The sequence below is a fragment of the Elephas maximus genome, chromosome 1 (assembly GCF_024166365.1).
Source record: "Elephas maximus indicus isolate mEleMax1 chromosome 1, mEleMax1 primary haplotype, whole genome shotgun sequence".
NCBI classification, from domain to species: Eukaryota; Metazoa; Chordata; class Mammalia; order Proboscidea; family Elephantidae; genus Elephas; species Elephas maximus.
The window spans coordinates 92,449,001-92,467,905 of NC_064819.1; the positions used below are offsets into that span (position 1 = coordinate 92,449,001).

An 18,905-nucleotide genomic window follows, 5' to 3' on the forward strand; every position below is an offset into this window, starting at 1 on the left:
GATCAGTGTATCAGCCACGGTTCTAGCAAAAAACAGATGGTACTGTCAAATGGAGATGATTGAGTGAGACTTTAGAAGGAGATATTTACAAATTGTGGGCAGGATCAGGGAATTACCACATAGTTTACACAAGAGAAATTCCATGCCTGTTTCCGCAAAGTGGCAGGAAGGAATATTACCTGGAACCTAGGGAATGTTACAGGTTAAAAAAAAAGAAAAGCCAATCAACAGGAGCTGTGTCTTTTCGTAGAGGAAGGCATCTGCACGAGCCTTATCCTGCTTTGACCCTCTCAAATCTGCTGCTGGTACCTATTGTTCACCAAACCAAATATGAGACAGAGGGCAAGAATGCCTGTTGGTATAGTACGTAAAGGACAGCCTTCTGGAGCACAGAACAGGATGCAGAAGTGTAAAGAATAGTTATTGAAATACCAAAAATAAAACACTATATATTCTACAGTCAATTTGCTACAAAGATGAATCATGTAACATGTTTTTTCCTTTTTTTTTTTAATTTTTATTGTGCTTTAAGTGAAAGTTTACAAATCAAGTCAGTCTCTCATACAAAAACTTATATATACCTTGCTATATACTCCTAATTGCTCTCCCCCTAGGAGACAGCACACTCCTTCCCTCCACTCTCTATTTTCATGTCCATTCAGCCCTGAACAGCTGCTTCTTGCTCCATCTACAGGTTCCACATAAGTACAAATAAGTGTTCTGGAATTCCCATTGTTTTAATGTTATCCATAATTTGTTATGACCCACACAGTTGAATGCCTTTGCGTAGTAGATAAAACACAGGTTAACATCTTTCTGATATTCTCTGCTTTAGGCCAAGATCCATCAGACATTAGCAATAATATCTCATTCCACGTTCTCTTCTGAATCTGGCTTGAAATCTTGACAACTCCCTGTCTATGTATGGTCACAGTAATTTTTGAATTATCGTCAGCAAAATTTTACTAGCATGTGATATTAATGATACTGATTTGCCTAGTAACATAAAATTATATTTAAAAAGACATGAAATAGGAAAAGCAGGTTAACTCAGGCCATGACTTTTTTTTTTGAAAGGAATCAAGGGAAGCAAACAGATTCCTTTTAGCAGTAGACTAATTCCCTCAGGCCGTGAGCTGTCACGAGCTAGTAGAGTCTGAGGGAAGCATTCCTAGTTACCACCATGATACTTGTATCTAGATTTATGCTTTGATACCAAGCTGAGGAATTGAAAGTTGAAATCATCTAGTCCAGAGTGTAAATCTGAAGCAACATCCCTTTTAAGTGGGTGTGCGGCCTGTGTGTGGTTGATGTAGACCTCATCACATTTCATTTTGGGTATTTCACATAGGAAGCTCTTCATCATGGTTTTCTGTAGCCATTTCCTCTTTCATCTACCTAGACATGACTCATAAGCCCACATAGAATAAGCCTAATAGTTCAAAATTTTCTCCAAATTTCTTCTTATACCAGAAGACATGTATCCTGCCTTTTGTCCCCCTCACAGAATCCATAAAATCTCATCACCCTGATTGTCCTCCTTTGTCTACTCTCCAGGTCACAAATGCGTAGTGGGGCATCATGTGTCTGTCCTGTTATAGAATGCATCATCTGGGGTTCTTTGCCCTGTGGTTTCCAGTTGGGATTGAAAAAAGGAAACACGGTACATGGATCATTGTGTGAAAGTAGAAAGAATTCAAGGCATTCCCTAGCACCACTCCCTCTCTTTTCCTCCAGCGCTGCGCTCCTGTAATGGCTTCATTCCTCTACCTACAGTGCATGCTGGGCAGCACTTCTCCAAAGGGTGTAGCTTTGCTGGATTCTCGAAACTCCCTTCTGCTGTGTCTTCAGATTAGAGATGGTAATAGCATCCAGCTGTTCCTAGTTCCAGGAAGCTTGACCATCTATTGTTGTTACCTGCCTATACCTCTGTAAGTACTCTAGTTGTTACATGCTTTTCAGTGACCACTTTCATTGTGCCATCTGTTCTCTTCCAGGACTCCACCTGATATAGAGTCCTCAAAGGTAATTTACTCATGATGCAGAGTTGACACATTGTTTCTCTATGCTCATGCCAACATTTGGTTTACTATACTACACAGGAATTCAGAAGCATACTGGTGACAGAGATGGAAGAAAGGCAAAGGCAGCAATAGGCTGGCAATTAATGTGTGAAGTTCAGAGGGACCCCCATGTGTAGAGCCTTCCCTGGGTGTCTTGGGGAGATCAATGAAAAGGATGACAAACGCCCTGTCAGAGGGAGAGCACAGCCAGAGCAGAATGATTACTGTTGTCTCCCAAAATAACAAAGATGAATTCCAAAAGGAAGGAATATAACCTAGAAGCAAAAAGCAAACACGTCCAGAGGTGGGGGCAGGATTGAGGCATGCCATTCTCTGCCCTTGATCTCCAGTGTTTGGAGATTGGTGCAGCTTGTGGGATGTCTGAGGCCCTATGACCTGCTGCGACAGTGGTCTCCCTAGAGAACAAGTACAAAGTACAACACAAGGAAGGAATGCAGACAAGTATCCAAGAGTGGCCAGGTCAAAGCTGAAGCTTTCTTGAGCACAGAGTGAAGACACACACTATTCCACCACCTTCTCTCCTCCACCTGCCCTTCTCATCCCCACCTGCTACTTACCTGAAGCAAATATGCACAATCTAAAAGATATTCTAATCTCATCTTTTTTTTCTAATTTATAATCTTTCACTCATCATATTAACCATTTACTGCATCCTCAATGAAAGGGTAAGAGAAAAATTACTAAAACAAAGAGTTCCTCTTTAGGGCAAGTAAATGATAAGGCTGGATTGGGAGTAAGACATTTTAGCCTTTTCATCCCCAGGGGAAGGAAGGTTGCTACACTGGCCTAGGGTGTTGGATACTATGTGGAAGGGGTTCTGAGCACCTGGGGTAATAGATCCTTCTCCTTACATCTTCCTTCGTGTTATATAGGAGAAGACAGACCTCATCACAGAGAGGCTGAAGGAAAAGAAGTCAGTGTCCACAGAGAAACAAAGTGGAAGTGAGAACCACTGAAGTCTTGTTAGTCCCACACAGGGCACCTCTCTCAGCCTGTGAGAGAAAATGTTAATTACCAGACTTAGACGCTCTGGGCATTTTGAAGTTAAAAGGTTCACCTTTGACTTGATAAGATCCTCTGTAGCATAAGGCTGTCCCCCACTGCCTCAGTTCTTGTCATATTTCAGAAACCATGAGCAACACATCAGTGTCTAGGGCCCAGTCACTGCCTGGGGAATGACAATAGAGGATCCGAGCAGAGCCTAGGAGAAGATGATACTTAAGGCAGGATGGTGAGATGCACGAAGTGAACAACGTTGGCACCCATCGTCTCTATTTCAGGTTTATACAGATGGCCCATCCACCCAGCCTCCCCTTCCATACTAGTACATGCAGAGTACACCCCTCAAGTAGTTCTCATGCCGTGATGGGGGCAGTGAGTTTCTTGAATAACTGATTAATATTCTTACCCAGTTGAGATTCAGGAGGCTAAACCCCAGAAACCAGAGCAGTGTCAGGAAAAAATGGAAGAAAAGAACAGTGCCAGGTCCAAGCATTCACTCTCTTGGAAGTCAGTTTGCAGCTTATCTCTTCGGTGTGCATGTGCACCTGGTGTCCTTGACCTGAATGTTGCCACTCTGTTGTTCTCATCAGTAACTGGGGCTTAACTTCTTTCTTCCCACCATTGAGCACAGCTGGGAGGCTGTATCAACATATACCTGTTACCCATTAACCCATCACTAATGGTTTGATTCCAACTCACAGTGACCTTATAGGATAGAGTAGAACAGCCCCATAGGGTCTCAAAGGAGCACCCTGTGGATTCGAACTGCTGACCTTTTGGTTAGCAGCCATAGCTCTTAACCACTACACCACCAGGGTTTCCGTATACATATTAGTTACACTTCATTAATCCTTTACGAGTACTTGGTTTAATGACATGTTTTATTTCGGCAGGAATGAGAAAAGCGGAAGGATGACATTGTCCATAAAGGTAATTCAGGTAACATGAGAATCAGTTCCCGGTGCCCTGGGTGCCCTATCACCAGAGCTCAGGCAACTTTCCAGTTCTGCTCTTTAGGATCCTCATGGAGGTTCACGGAAACATGGAGCCCAGAGGTGTTCACAGGGGCTGAGGCTCCCTGGTGAAAGACGATGTACCCTGGACAGTGGTGCTCAGGGGAGGTGATGACAGTGACTGACAAGGCCTCCAGCCTCTGGCCTCACCTTCAGCCTCCACTTTCTCAGGCTCACTGGCTGCCAAGCTCCTGAATCCCAGCAATCTCCTCTCTTACCTTTAACTTCTCATGACTGGGTGCAAAAGGCCGCTAGACCAGGCAGTGATCTTTCTACTAGTCTGTCTGTCTGTCTGCCAAGTCCTGTCCAGGATTTTTGGCCTGTGTGAGTCACCATCTCTGGCCACACAGTAACAATGGGAAGGAATAGGGCAAATCACCATGTGCAGTAGGACCCCTAGAGGTCAGACAGAGGAAGGCCATATTCCCAGCCCCTTCCTTACCTGAGATCTTCCCCTTGCCCATCACAACCCCGAGGATCAGAGCAGCAAGGAGCACTAGTGATTCCCACACTGATTGGGGTGAGCTGAGAAGCTGCTTCTAAGAAGAGTATGGAAGGATTTCTGAGCCCTCAGGCCAAAGCCTGACGCTGCCACGGGCACCCAGAACAGCTCCTGTTATGCCAGTTCTGCTAAGAGGTTTCCACTCCTACATCCCCCTCTTTAACCCACCTAAGTGTAAGGGGCCTGGGAAGCTCCTCCTACCATGCAAAGCACGTGTATCTCTGCTCCTCTCCAGAGGGCACCACCATGGCCACCCACCTCTGGATGGTCCCTTCCCCTGCAGGCCTGGTCTCCACAATCTCCGTGTCTTGAGTCTGGTCCTCCCCGTCCTACTGCCGGGTCATGGTGATCTCTGCCAGGTAGAAGCCCAGGGCCCAGCACCTCAGGGTAATGTTCCCTTCAGGGCCTGGATGACCGGTCACATATGGTGCTGATGGTGGACCTGAAGAAGGTCAGACATCTCAGTAACATTTAAGCACATAGAGGAGACATATGGTTTCTCCAGGATAAGGAAAATAGGCAGAAACCCAGACACCAGCCTACTATCTAGGGGTCAGCAATTCTCAAACTTAAAATTTGGGTTCTAGGATAGCCTTTCTTGTTAACCATTAATTCTCTCTTTTTTCAAATGTGCCTCATCTGCTGTTATATTTCAGGTTTGGTAATTTCTATTTGGTTTCTTTTCTAGTTCTCTCTCAGGATTTTTAACTTCCAGTTCTCTGATCAGGTTTTCAAGTATGTCATTTTGTTAGACAAAAAGACAAAGGAATTTCACAATCAGGGAAGTGTTTCCGGGACGACTTCCATCACTGTTATGTCTGCTGTTTCTGCTTCATGGTGTCTTATCTCTTCAAAGTGAACACGGGTATCTTTGACTGTGTACTGCATCTTTTTACAAATAATAATAATAACAAAAAAAGATAGAATTAATTTTAGCCTAAGATGATGATTTTTTTTATCTCCAGAAAGTTTTCTGTACACTTGTGTCTGTTATACCTGATAGGTTTCCAATTCAGGAGTGCTTTATTCCAAACTGGAAGCTGGAATCCAAATCAGATCACCAAGAGAAAATGTGCACTATATAAAATCCTGTGGGAGTTATTACAGCATGTCAAAACCACCTCTGGAAGCAGCATTTCTGAGTTCCTGCTTAAGGTGGGGTGGTCCACCAGAGCCTCTACCTTCATGTCCTCTGGCTTTCACCTCTGTTTCCACTCAGCACCAGAAGGCAGCTAAGAGCTTCTTATATCTGCAGGTTCAGCAAATGCCTTCAGGGAAGAAGCGACCCTAGTGCCCTAGATTCCTGAGCTCACCTTCCTGGGCTGTGTTCTCACCTGGGTCTGTCTCCATGCTGGGGACAGTCCCTCCTGCGTTCCCTTGGGCACTGAGCCTCGGGGCTCCCTGTCACATCCTCTGACATCATGCTTGCCTCTTGGGCCACTTCACTGTGAGGCATGCAGAGTTGATGAGAGGGATGAGAAACCCTGGGAGGATGGGGATGGGTGGCGGAGAGAGAAACCAAAATGAAACAAGGATTCTGGAGACAACCCCCACCACCACCACCCCGTTTTCCCTACTGGCTTCAGCCACCCCCAAACCCCGCCTCACTCAAGGGGCTGAGGCCCTTCTTAAGGGCTTGCTCAGCACCCACCAGGCCAGTCCTTTGGCTCCTCCCTCCCCAGCATCAGTTCATCCTGATTCTGTACTCCCCTGCCAGATCTCAGTCAAGGTCAGGACCCACTAGACCAGCAGGTGGACAGCTCCAGCAAGCATGATCTGGCTTCTCTTGAAGTCCAGAAATCATTCTGGACTATTATTCTGTTTTATTGAGACAATTCACCCACTAACTCTGATTCACAAACCCAAGGGAAACTAGAGAGTGTATGGCATCACCCATTCTGGGCAGGATAACAAGAACAAGGAATGAGAGGTGGCCGCTAGGAAGGGAAAGTGGTACAGAGTTCTCAGGAGAGAGCTAGCCTCACAGTTGGTCCCTTGGCTGAGTTTGTCTTGCCCATCCTGCCATTTGTGTCACAGCTGGAGATGTTCATATCCAAGTGGAGACTTTCCAATATTCCTCGATCCTTTAACAAACAAACAGTTGTTGTCCCCTTCTCCCCTGGAGTCCTGGGCCCCACTCTCAGAGTGAACCACTATGCTCCTTTTTCTTCTTTTTCTCTTTCTAGAATCTCTCTTCCTGAGCTAGACTTGCAGGTCCCAGCTCTCCTATTCTGGAATAGCGCAGTGGTCATGAACATGGGCTATGGGGCCAAACGCCTGGGTGCTCCACCACTACTTGTGGTGTGACTTTCGGTGGGTAACTGAGCCTCTCATTCCTATTGCATTATGTGTCAAAGAGAAGAAAGGCAGTCGCCCCCCCGCCCCGCCCCGCCTCCTTAGAAGTACTGTGAGGATGAAGTTTCAGTAGCTTCAGGGTAACTCTGCTTCAGGCTGTGAACATGACCGGGAAGATTCCAGGAAGTGTATCCAGCTGAAGCAAGAGCTGAAGGAGCAATGACTGCCACAGGGGATCCCTGTCTGGGCTGGTGTCTTAGAATTGTTTGACACTTGTGTCTCCAGCATTGTCCCCCAGAGTCAGTCAGATGGGCAAACTCTCATTCAATACTCTTATTCCTTCAGTGGGTTATAAAACCCTTCTACAATATGATGAGAGCCTTCCCAAGGCCTGCCTCCAGCTAAAGTACCTGCAATCCCATAAAACTTTGCATGCAGCTTTTAGGGAGTTTTGGGACCCCAGAAGGCTAAGGATCTATGGTGTCTGTCCACACTTTCTCTCAGAATGAAAAAGAAATTCATGGCAACAGCATCTCTTCATGTGTCTCCTGCCTGTCCCCTCCCCTCTCAATGTCAAACCTATTTCCTGCTATTGGTCATAATACAGTTTTAAATCCCCACTCTGTCCCTTCAGAGCTTGGGCTCCAGCACTTACCCACCGGGAACCAAAGGAAGGAAGAAAGCATTCAGTTGAGAAGAGGAAAAGGAGGAGTTAAAGGCGTCTAGTCTCTGTGGTTTTCCCTGTGGAGTAGTGGTTAAGAGCTATGGCTGCTAACTAAAAGGCTGGCAGTTGGAATCCACCAGCACACCTTGGAAGCCCTGTGGGGCAGTCCTACTCTGTCTTTTGTGGTCGCTATGAGTTGGAATCGATGGCATGGTTTTTTTAAGTTTTTACTGGCAGTTTGATTAGAAATTATGACCGGTATTTCTTGATTCTCTAGGATATCCAATGCCCTGCTGGGTCTTAGGTTATCTTGTTGCTTCTTTTCTAAACTCTGTGCTGTGGAAATTTTCAACATACATGAAAGTAGAGAGAATACAATGAATCCCCATGCACTCTTCACTCACCTGACAATCTTGGTTTATCTATATTCTCAACCATCACCCACACAGAATTATGTTGCAGCAAATCTCAGACAGTATATTATTTTATCTGTTGGTTATTTTTTAAAAAGATGCCAGCATTTAGCTTCTTTGAGAGAAATTGCAAGAGAGACAGATGGGAAGAATGATGAAACTGATAAAAGATGTTTTCAAATACAATTAAATTATGTATTTGTGACACTCTGTGTGTGTGTGTGTGTGTGTATATATATATATATATATATATATATATATATATATATGGAAACCCTGATTGCATAGTGGTTAGGAGCTACGGCTGCTAACCAAAAGGTCAGCAGTTTGAATCCACCAGGTGCTCCTTGGAACCTCTATTAGGCAGTTCAACTCTGTCCTATAGGGTCGCTATGAGTCAGAATCAACTCGATGGCAACAGGTTTTGGTTTTTGGGGATTATGTATATACTGAATGATCAGTATCTCTTAACCAAACCCAAAACTGAACCCATTGTTGTCAAGTCCTGTAGTGTGACAGATGGCTTTTGTGTGGCCTTTCTCACCATGGTCTTGGAACCCCCACCCAAGTGCAAATAGGGTAATTGTGGCCAAGGAGATTAGGCAGTTTTGCAATCCTACTGGGCTTGAAATGAACCATCCCAGAGGCAGAAAAGTGAGGATCTCACCAACACCAAGGAAGGAGGGCCAAGAGCAGAGTGCATCCTCTGGGCCCGGGATCCCTGTGCTGAGAAGCTCCTGGAATCAGAAGACAGAGGAGAGAAAGCTATAACATGGAAGATGTTGAGAAGTGGTGACAGAGAAATGGTGACAGGGGAGAGGGGCAGGAGACGGTGCATTGGGCTTCTCTGCCCCAGGGAGCAAAAAAGCTGAGTGCCATTGGCCAGGAGGCTTGCTGGAAAAGTAGGGAGCCTCCAGGTACTTGGTGGAGCTAGGTTTGCTAACCCACAGAGCTAGGACTGAGCACCTTTGGGCCAAGGATTACTGGCAGTGTGGGGTGCCTCTGGGCACTTACTATACTAAAAGAGCTTTGACACTTCCCCAAGCAGGGCAGAGGCCAAAGGCCAGAGAGGCGTGCCTGTGAGCACAGCTGACATGGAAGAACTGTATCCTGAGCATTCTTGAACCTGAATTGTAAACTGTTACGTCCCTAATAAACCCCAGAATCATGAGTATTATCTGTGCATTCTTTGTGGCCATTGCAATGAATTATTGGACACAGCAGAGAAGCAAAGAGTGCCGTGGAAGGGATTGCTGGGGTCAGAATTTGTAAAGATGGCAGAGAAAGGAGACATGTCTAACCTCTTCAAAGGAACCAGATTTGGGCTGTTGATCTTGATTCTCCTTCCCCTTTGTGAAGTTAGAGGAAGTCAGACATGCCAGTTGTACAAGTCCATCCTGACACGAGCAGACTCCATGTGTTACACAGTAGGACTGCTCCCTAGGGTTTTCTTGGCTGTGATCGTTTATGGAATCAGATCCCCAGGGCTTTCTTCCTAGGCATCTCTGGGTGGATTCAATGAACCAACCTTTAGGTTAGCAGTTGAGTGGAAACTGCTTGTACCACCTAGGGACCTTCAGCACCTCCTGGACACTTAATGAAAGAAAGGTCAAAGCTGAGAAGCCAACAAGAACCATATCCTCTCTAAAATTTCTTTTGGCTTGTTTTCAGGGCAGTATTTGGTATCTCTGAATTGGAACACTGGACATTTCTATACCCCCATTGCATAGGGACTCCCCAGTTCAAAAGAAAAAAAAATTGTCACTCCTGTTAATTTGTACTTGTGAGGCCCCTACCCACCTTATGGGACCTCCCTTTGGACTGGGTAGAATAGAGAAAAAACCCGGGACAAGAAAATGACACCCAGATCTTTGCCTTCAGGAAATTTTCTCTAGAACAGACAGACCAAAAGCAATAGAGCAACATATGGGAGCAGCTCCATCAGGGAAGGTTTGATCTTGCGTTTGCATTCTCACCTTTCCCCTTTGCCATCCATAAACCAAATAAACAAACCCATTGCCACAGAGTCGATTCTGACTCATAGCGAGCATGTAGCTCAGAGTAGAACTTCCCCATAGGGTTTCCAAGGAACTGCTGGTAGATTTGAATTGCTGACCTTTTGGTTAGCAGCCAAGCTCTTAAGCACTGTGCCAGCAGGGCTCCTAAAAGAAAAAAAAAACAAACTTCAGCATGATGGATACTACACAATGGCAGGATACAAGATCTCATCCCCACTGGTACAGCCTCCTGGAGAACGCTCATGAAGTGTTCTGAGAACTTCCCTAAAAAGTGGTCTACTCACACCAATTACCCTGGTTATCCCACAGAAGATGATTTATTCTAATAGACTTAATGTAGTAGAGAAACGTGCAAAGTGTTTCTATTCATTGGAATATTATTTAAATAGTGGAAGTTTCACTTAACAAGTTACAAATGGGTGGTAGCACTGAAAACCACACTCTCTCACTTTTGTTCCAAGCCTTTTTGAGACGGATTCCACTTCTGCATTAGGCCAGTCTTCGTGTGAAGCAATTTTAGTCTAACAGATTCCGTGCTGGGTGGTGGGTGGTTTGCTTCTATTTCCTTTTTCAGAGACATGGAGTATCTTTCTTCCTAACTGATTTTCCGGACTTCAGGGTTTCTTTAGGGGGAAGCTGCTTAAGGAGGGTTCTCGGTGGACAAGTCCTTGAGGATTTGCTTAGGTGTCCCCAGACACTGTGTGCTGACTGCCTCCCAAAGGTCCTAAAAAGGCCTCTTATGCTGCTGTATGACTAGAGGAGGTAACAGATCCTCCCAGCCCCATCACACAGCTTTCTCATGAAATTTGGGGTCAGAGGTGTCTCTTAGTGTTTCTTGAAGGACATCACGTTTGGCTTTGTTTCCTCTGTTTTCTATATTTGGATTTGGACAAGTTTCCCCTGCAATTTACTCTCTGGAAGGGAATACACTGAAAACCCAGTTCATTTTCAAATTCTGAACGGGATTGAAAAGTCTGATTGGCTAGTTGCCTGTGGTGGGCACAGGGGGATTGGCTACCCAGAAGGATTTGAGGTGTTTTAGACAATCTTTCTCTTCCAGTAGGGCAAGAGTAAACTCTATAAGCAGTCAAACAGTCTATGGACATCTCTGAGATGGAGGGAGTAGAGTTTCGTATCTTTTTGATGTGAGTCCTGAGGGGAGTGTTTGAGACCCTGGGTTTGCCAGTGGATCTGTTCACTGAGCAAGTGTTTCTACTTCTTGCAATAAAGTCAAGATGAATGGAACCTCCTTGCAACCAACCAAACACAGATGAGAGTAGGAAAATGAGAATTTCCGGAGAAATCCTTGTTTGTAGGGTTCTCTTATATTGCTTAAGGTTGTATAGCAGTATCTTCTTGAAACAAATTCCAAGTGAGAAAGTCGTTGAGAGGGCATTTAGCAAGTTGTCACAGGACAAATACTGAAAAATTACTGCTTGACCAGTACCTGAAAGGCCTGGCCCTCTGCCAGAGGCCCCACAAGCACTGCTGTAGCCTAAGTTGGCAAGAAGAGTCAGATGAAACTGTCATATACTGTCTCTGGTGGAAATTATACAACAGGGAGAGCAGGCCAGCTAGCCTCTTTCTAGGTTTTGGAAAATTGTTACTATTAAGCCTGGAGCTTTGATCGTTACAAGAGGTTCATGGTGCCTACAGAGCCACTTATCTCTGTCTCCAAGCAAACTAAGACCTACTCTCTGAGCAGCTGACATTCCTACCCCGTTTGGTTCTTGTCTCTTCTCCAGACTGTACACAGGCAACAAGTGCAACAGGTCTCCCCACAGCTGCTGAAAGGAGCACTGGTAACATCTGCCCTCTTGGCACCAGCATTCTGCCCTTCCTGGTGTGGGGAGGCTTCCAAGGACCCATGTGACTTTAAGAATATCTACAACTCAGTAATGGCACTGTGGTCTTCCAGGCTAAATGGTCCCTTCCTGGCCTCCTCAGGGGTGCTGGAGATAGTTATTTTCAACAACCAGTTCATTCAAGAGAAGTGCTTACTGGCTCACCCATCTGTATTCCTAAAGCAAGAGTGGTGGGTGATTGGGGCTCAGGTAGCACCCAGGTCCTGTGTTGCAGCTAATTGCATTTGTCACCGATGTCCACACAGGGAATCACTAAGCCCTTAGAGTGAAAAGTATGAATACTTGTGTACGAGCTACAGTTTTGAGCCTTAACCCTAGTTCACACAGAAGAAAGCTCCACTTCCCCTTCTTCAGGAACTGTTTGTGCAGATGGCTTGGCTGGACTTCTCAACAGTTCTAACTTGAAGGTGGCCACTTTACATGCAAATGGTTCTGATGACCTATGTGGCTGGGTACATCACTGACTGCCCCCTGGGAGCCAGAGACACAGCCAGGCTGCCCCTCAGAGAAGGCGCAGTGTTTGGCACCATCAAAGCAGGGTGGGAAAAATTCTCAGTCCAGGAAGAAGCACCGCTGTTGCTGGTTACTTGCTTACCCAGTAAGAACTGGATGAACCTTAGACCAGATCATGTCTCTACACTTTTCTGTAATAAATACAATTGTACATCCCTGCAGGTGGTCTGAAGTCCTACACTCCTCAGTTGGCCTGTCTTCACCTGTACTTGACCTGACATTTCTTTAGAGGTAGGATGGGTTATACTCTTTTTATCCCCTCCCCAAATCATGACACATTAAATGAAGAAATTTCCTCTCCAGAACCCTGTAATGCCTACTCCCCCAGCCCCAGCCCTCCTCACTTTAGGTTTTAAACCCTCACAGTGGTATTTCAGAGGAAGAAGTCTGAAAGATCCACAGAACAGGGGCAATCTGATAGTCCCACAGCCCATTACACATGCAAAGTTACTGAGGCAAAAGAGTGTAAATGACGTGTTGACCAAGACTCGCTTGAACTGAGTTGCCATATTACCTCTTTACTTGTTCGCAAAGCAGCCTGGACATGTCTCACTAAGAATTCCATGAACACAGATCCTGATGAGCAAGGAGCTTCAATCAAATGCACTGTTTTCACATTTTGTTGAAATAAACCTCCACACATGGAGAAGAGTCACCATTTGTCACATCAGCCCATGCCCAGCCACCTCCTCGACTCCACATTCAGCAAGGAGGTGGGGGGAAGCAGTGGTGGAGGGAACCCCATCATGCCCCTGCAACATGTTCCTATGCTTTGTCTCTTGAACTTACCTAAGAATAAGCGGGGGAAAGTGGTAAAAAGCTGACCTGGCCAGCTCTGACTTACTGGTTGAATCAAGGTAAAGATGATGCAAGGCTGTCAGTGCTCTGGAACTCCACAGCTGAGAGTTAACCCTTCTGTCATTTTTTCTGAGAGTGGGTTTAGGGCAGAAGTGAAAAAGGCCACAAGGAAGAAGGAACTTGGCCCACTGGGAGCATGTGCTGAGCAGGAAAACTACCTGAAAGAAAGCCTTGGAAGCGCAAGTCCATTCTCTCAGAAGTCTCCTTCCCAGCAGGGAAGTTGAGAAGGCTCTAATATACTTAGTAATTAAAACTGGGACCAAATGGAAGATATCGGAGATTTTATGGAAAGGCTTTAGATTCTCCTCACCATGAACTAGCTACTTAATGCTTCTGGAAGTCTAACTTTGGGCACAGGAAGGCACTAGGGGAAGAGACTTACAGGATTGTGTGCCTTTAACCCTCTACCTCAGGTTCTCTGAAAAGGATCTCTCTATGAATCCACGTGGTCGAGGCAGGAACAAACACCAATGTCTAAACATCTACAAAGAAAGGTGCAGGCCACAAGGAAGTACTAGGGGGTTACTGGCTTTTGCTGATTGTTGACACTCAGTGCTACGTGTCTATCTCCCTCATTGGAATATGTGGTAAAGCAAAGCATGGCTTTTTCTAAAATGAAATAAAATATCAGGTGATTAAAAAGAAAATATTAGTGCTTGATTGAAAGATAGTTATGGTTCCAGGATGATCGTGTCTCCCAGATGGCAATAGCGAGGTGGGCCAGGGACTTTTCTCGAGGACCAAAGAGAAAAGCATCAGGGAGATAAGCACTGGGAGGTTATCTCACAATCGAGTACAGTGAAGAGCCTGGTGTGGATGGATCAAAAATGTCTCTTCCTATTTAGATTCCAGTGCTCAGTACCCGGTACAGAATGTGGCCAAAACTCACCAATCAATCATCTACGCAAAAGAGGGCAGGTATAAGTGGACAGGGAAAACCCTGTGATTTCTCTCTTGACATAAATTTAAAAATTGTTGATATATGCTTACCTTGCAAACAGATAGGTGGGTAGGTGGATCAATGGATGGGTGAGTGGATGGATGGACAGGTATGAATTTTCTGTGTGTGTTTCTCTCTACCTCTGTCTATGTCTGTCCTCCTGCCCTTTGTCTCTACATCTCTGTCTATAACTGCCATTGTTTCCTCATAATCATACCTCTACTTACATAAGTAACATCTTTTATCTCATTTTAGAGGATCTTGCCTATAAATTGTATTACTGGTCACACAACAAAGAGAAAAAAAAGGAGAAAGCTGTGAAAACCAGGATAGGGGAATCAAACACTTCTGACTTGGAGCAGGGAGAAGATGCATGGAGCTGAGGTCCCAGGGGAGGGCAGGGTTGTGTTTCACTTGCAGACGTGAGCCTGCAAAAAGGAAAGAGAGTGTGGGAAGAGTGCCCAGACATTGTATCCTGGTGGATTTGGAGGGAGGGCTATTTCTCCAGATCCCTCTCTGTGTGTCCTTCGATCTTTGTTCTCTAGGTCCCAGTTGTTGTTATGAAAAAAAAAAAAAAATGAAAAGGATTTGAGAATTTCCAGAGTCTTTTCATCAATCTCTTTTCATTGGTCTTTCTGCCTCTTCAAAAACACAACCAGGGATACAAGCTGGTAGTTTCATTACAAATGAAATTGTAAATAATTCTATTGAAACTTGCTACAATAGTTGAACTTTCTGTAAATGCCTGAGTTACATTTTTGGTCCCCCATCAAAGTCAGGTGTGCCCAAGTCAGAATTAACCTTGAACTCTCTCATTCTGGGTGGATTCTATGTGAACCATATCTGCAGTAAGAATTTTAGAGCCAGAATTGATTGCTCCACTATTGCTCCTATTTTTCAGAACAAGAAAGGCTAGCCTGACCTCTGTGGACTCCAGGGACACCCAGAAGGCACCTGCTTTTTCCCATGGATGTCCAGCTTCCTTGTCAGCCACCTCTGGCCCACTCAAACCACAGTACAGAAAGAACCCTCCTGTGCTGCTCAGTCAGAACCAGAGCGAGCAGAGCAGCAGCGCCCCCGTCCACCCACAGGGCTGAGGCCAGATTATCCTAGCTCCCATTATTGTCCTTCAATTTGGATATCCTCAGGGTCTCCCTCTGCTCCCAGCAACTGCACAGGGTTCTGCACATAAGGGGTGCCCTGGTCACAGAGGTCAGGGCCGGTTCAGCTTTCCAAAATCCACATTGATATTGACATTTCTTTCCACCACTGGGAGACTCCAGACTGTGGCCCCAGTGCAGAGCGAGGCCTCCAGGCCAGAACAGGTGTGATCAGGTCTGGGGTTGGTCTATCCCAAAACTTTGGTACCCCAGACCTAGTTCCTCAGCCTCCCGGGATGGAACCTTGGACTCCTGGACCCTGTCCCTTGCTTCTGCTGCTGCTTTTGGGAGTGGAGGCTGCTCATCCCAGGAATCAGCGTTGTGAGTCTCCAACTCTGGGGTCCAGAAAGGAGGGAGTAGGGGAAGGGGAGAGAAAGGAGCCAGGGAGGAGGGAGAACTGGCAAGGGTTTGAAGTTCTGTGTATAGGAATATAGGAATGTTTAGGGACAGGTGCAGGGCCTTCAGAATTGGCAGCAACTGGTATGGGGTTTTTTGTTTGTTTGCTTGCTTGCTTGCTTGGGGAAAGAACTAAGGTGAGATGTTAAGACACTCAGCCCTGGGTATTCCATGGTCCCTCTCCCTGCGGTACAACCTCACCACTGTGTCTGAGTCCAGTCCTGGGCAGCCTCCAGTAACAGCCCTTGGCTACCTGGATGAACAACTGTTTGTTGCCTATGACAGCAAGAGCCGCAGAGCCAGGCCCAGGGGCCCTCAGCCCACGGGCGGGTCACTGTCCCATTGCTGGTAGCCAAGGAGTCCCCGTTCTTGGAAGTTCACTAGCAGGAAGTAGCTTGGGGTCTGAAGACCATCATGGGCTACAATGAGCACAGCAATGAGTCTGGCCCAGGTGTCCGACCATCATTCCCCTGGATCCCAAGGGTGGGCCCTTCCCCTGTCCCCAAATTCCCATTTCTTCCTTTCAACCTCCTGGGCTCCAGGGGCCACCCCCACCCTCTCCACTCTCTGAGAGCTTAGGGCCCAGGCATCCTGCCTCTTTCTATCTCCTCCTGGACCAAGTTTCCGGAACTTAGTCTAGGCCACCTCAGGTCTTGTTCCCTGCCACGCCCAACCCTGCACTTATGGTCCCTGCAGCTTGGTGCCAAATCTCATGTTTTCCCTGACAACTAACCTAAGGGTTTGGAGGTTACGGGCCAGGGGAGGCCTCCCCAGCATCCCATACCCTGCAGCTGAACCATGGCTGCGAGCTGGGCAACAGTGGTAGGTTCTGGTGCTACAGCTACGACGGGGAGGAATTCACCACTATGACCTGGCGACCTGGGCCTGGGGCGTGATGGTCCCCAAGCCAGAGAGGCAGCAGAGGCAGCTAGTGGTCAGGTGCCACCTGTTGGCAGTACGCGGGTGGCTGGACTGTGAGTGTGGCGCGGCTCTGAGGGCCCTGCTGGCTGTGGAACTTGGGGGCCAGGCACCAGTCAGTAAAGAACCGGCAAGCACACACACAACCATCATTCCCAAATCACACAGTGAGAAAGACTCCCACGCCCAACCCTGCCAGTCCCAGATCCGTATCTCAACGTGTTCAGGTCTTGGTTTCAGTTGACGGTATGATAGGTTAGAAAGCATTACTTGTGATAAACCAAAACAAACTCGTTGCCATGGAGTCGATTCCGACTCATAGTGACCCTAGAGGGCAGAGTAGAACTGCCCCATAGAGTTTACAAGGAGTGCCTGGTGGATTCGAACTGCCAAGCTTTTGGTCAGCACCAGTAGCTCTTAACCATAGGGCCTCCAGGTATCCATTACATGATCTAAAACCAAAAACACCAAACCCACTATGGTCGAGTCAATTTGGACTCATAGTGACCCTACGTATTTCAAGATATAAACCAAAAAAAAAACCAAACTCAGAGCCATCGAGTCGATTCCGACTCATAGCAACCCTATAGGACAGAGAACTGCCCCATAGAGTTTCCAAGGAGCGCCTGGTGTTTTTGAACCACCATAGGGCCTCCAGGATTTCCATTACATGATATAAAACCAAAAACACCAAACCACTATAATCGAGTCGATTCGGACTCATAGCGACCCTTATGTATTACATAATAGAATGAGGGAGGAGGTGTTGGGGAAAGGGTGGTAATTTGAAGTAAGATGATCTGGTAGATGACATTTAAGCAATCTCTTTAAGAAGGTGAGGGGCTGGGCCATGCAGTTAACTCAGGGAAGAGCTTCCAGGGATCACCCTTCTTGAATACCTGAGGCTCCCCGTGGGGACAAGCACTGACCCTGCAGCAAGAATGGAGGCAGGTGGACTGACGCAAGGAAGCCCAGGTGGTGCAGTGATTAAAATGGTTGACTGCTAACTGAAAGGTGGGAGATTCAAAGCCACCACCCAGGAGAAAGGCGTGGCAGTCTGCTTCATAAAGACTTACAGCCTTGGAAACTCTATGGGGTCATTATGAGTCGGAATTGACTCCACTGCAGTGGGTTTGGTTGCTTTGATTTTGGATAACTACCCCCAGGAAGTTGTGGGAACCTAGATTTCTGTGTTCCCTGACCACATTACTGATTGGGGCTTCTTAAAAACCCCAGGGTTGAAAGAAGAGGAAGGCGCTGGTGTGTGGAGGAGGCTGGGAGGGAAGAAGCTGAGGTGTAGCCCCACCTCCACCCTGTCTCTGTGCTCTTTCTTGGATCTAGTGGCCCCCAGGGTCATGGTGACCCAGCAGAAGGACCCTGAGGGCAATCACAGCCTGCGATGCAGTGCATTCGGTTTCCCACCTGCCAATATTATGCTGACCTGGCTGGGGGATCAGAAGGAGCTGATCCTGGATTCAGAACTCAGGGGAATCCGACCTGGGGGAAATGAGATGTACCAGAGCTGGGCAGCTGTGGGCGTCCTCCCAGAAGAGGAGCTGAGATACACCTGCCTGGTGGAGCACCTGCGCCTGAAGGGGCCCCTCAGTGTGACTTGGGGTGAGGTGTTGTCCCAGGACCAGGAATGAGTGGGGGATGAATCTCATCCAAACCCTGCCCATACTTTCCACCCTTCTACTCAAGCCCCTCCCTTCTCTCCTAAATGGAGACACTGGAAATGTTCTCAGTGGCCCTCTGATCACTCACATCTCAGCCCTCACTAGGAAATCCTGCTCACTCCAACCTCCTTCATTCCTCTGGACCTTCTGCCACAGTCTCAGGCTCTGACCTCTCTCTCTTCTACCCTCCGGGGAGTAATGGCTCACTTCCCACTGATGAGCCAGCTTTAGGTAAGTCTGTGATCTAGCTGAGGTTCAGAGAAGGAAAATATTCATGGACGAAGGGTTGGAGACGGGGAACGCGCACAGCCCGAGAAGAAGTTGAATGGTTGAAGGAGGTGATGAAGAAAGATATTCCCCCATCATCATTTCTCTCTCACAACCTGTTGTTATAGGTTAAATTTTCTCTCCCCAAAACATGAGTTTTAAATCCTAACCTCTATGCCTGTGGTTATAATGCCCTTTAGGAATGGGTCATCTTTGTTACACTAATGAGGCAGGAGACACAGGGTGTCTCTTGAGTCAATGTCTTTTGAGATATAAAAGAGATTGAACAAGCGAGCAGGGCAGAGATGGGGGCAAGAGAGA

The 18,905-nt window shown here is 46.7% G+C and overlaps 1 protein-coding gene across 1 annotated transcript in view; it reads right to left on the reverse strand.

Annotated features, from left to right (window-relative positions):
* LOC126078111 (HLA class I histocompatibility antigen, A alpha chain-like) overlaps positions 1-18,905 on the reverse strand; it is a 598,109-nt gene that overhangs the window by 172,490 nt on the left and 406,714 nt on the right. The gene's annotated exons all lie outside the window — the stretch shown is intronic.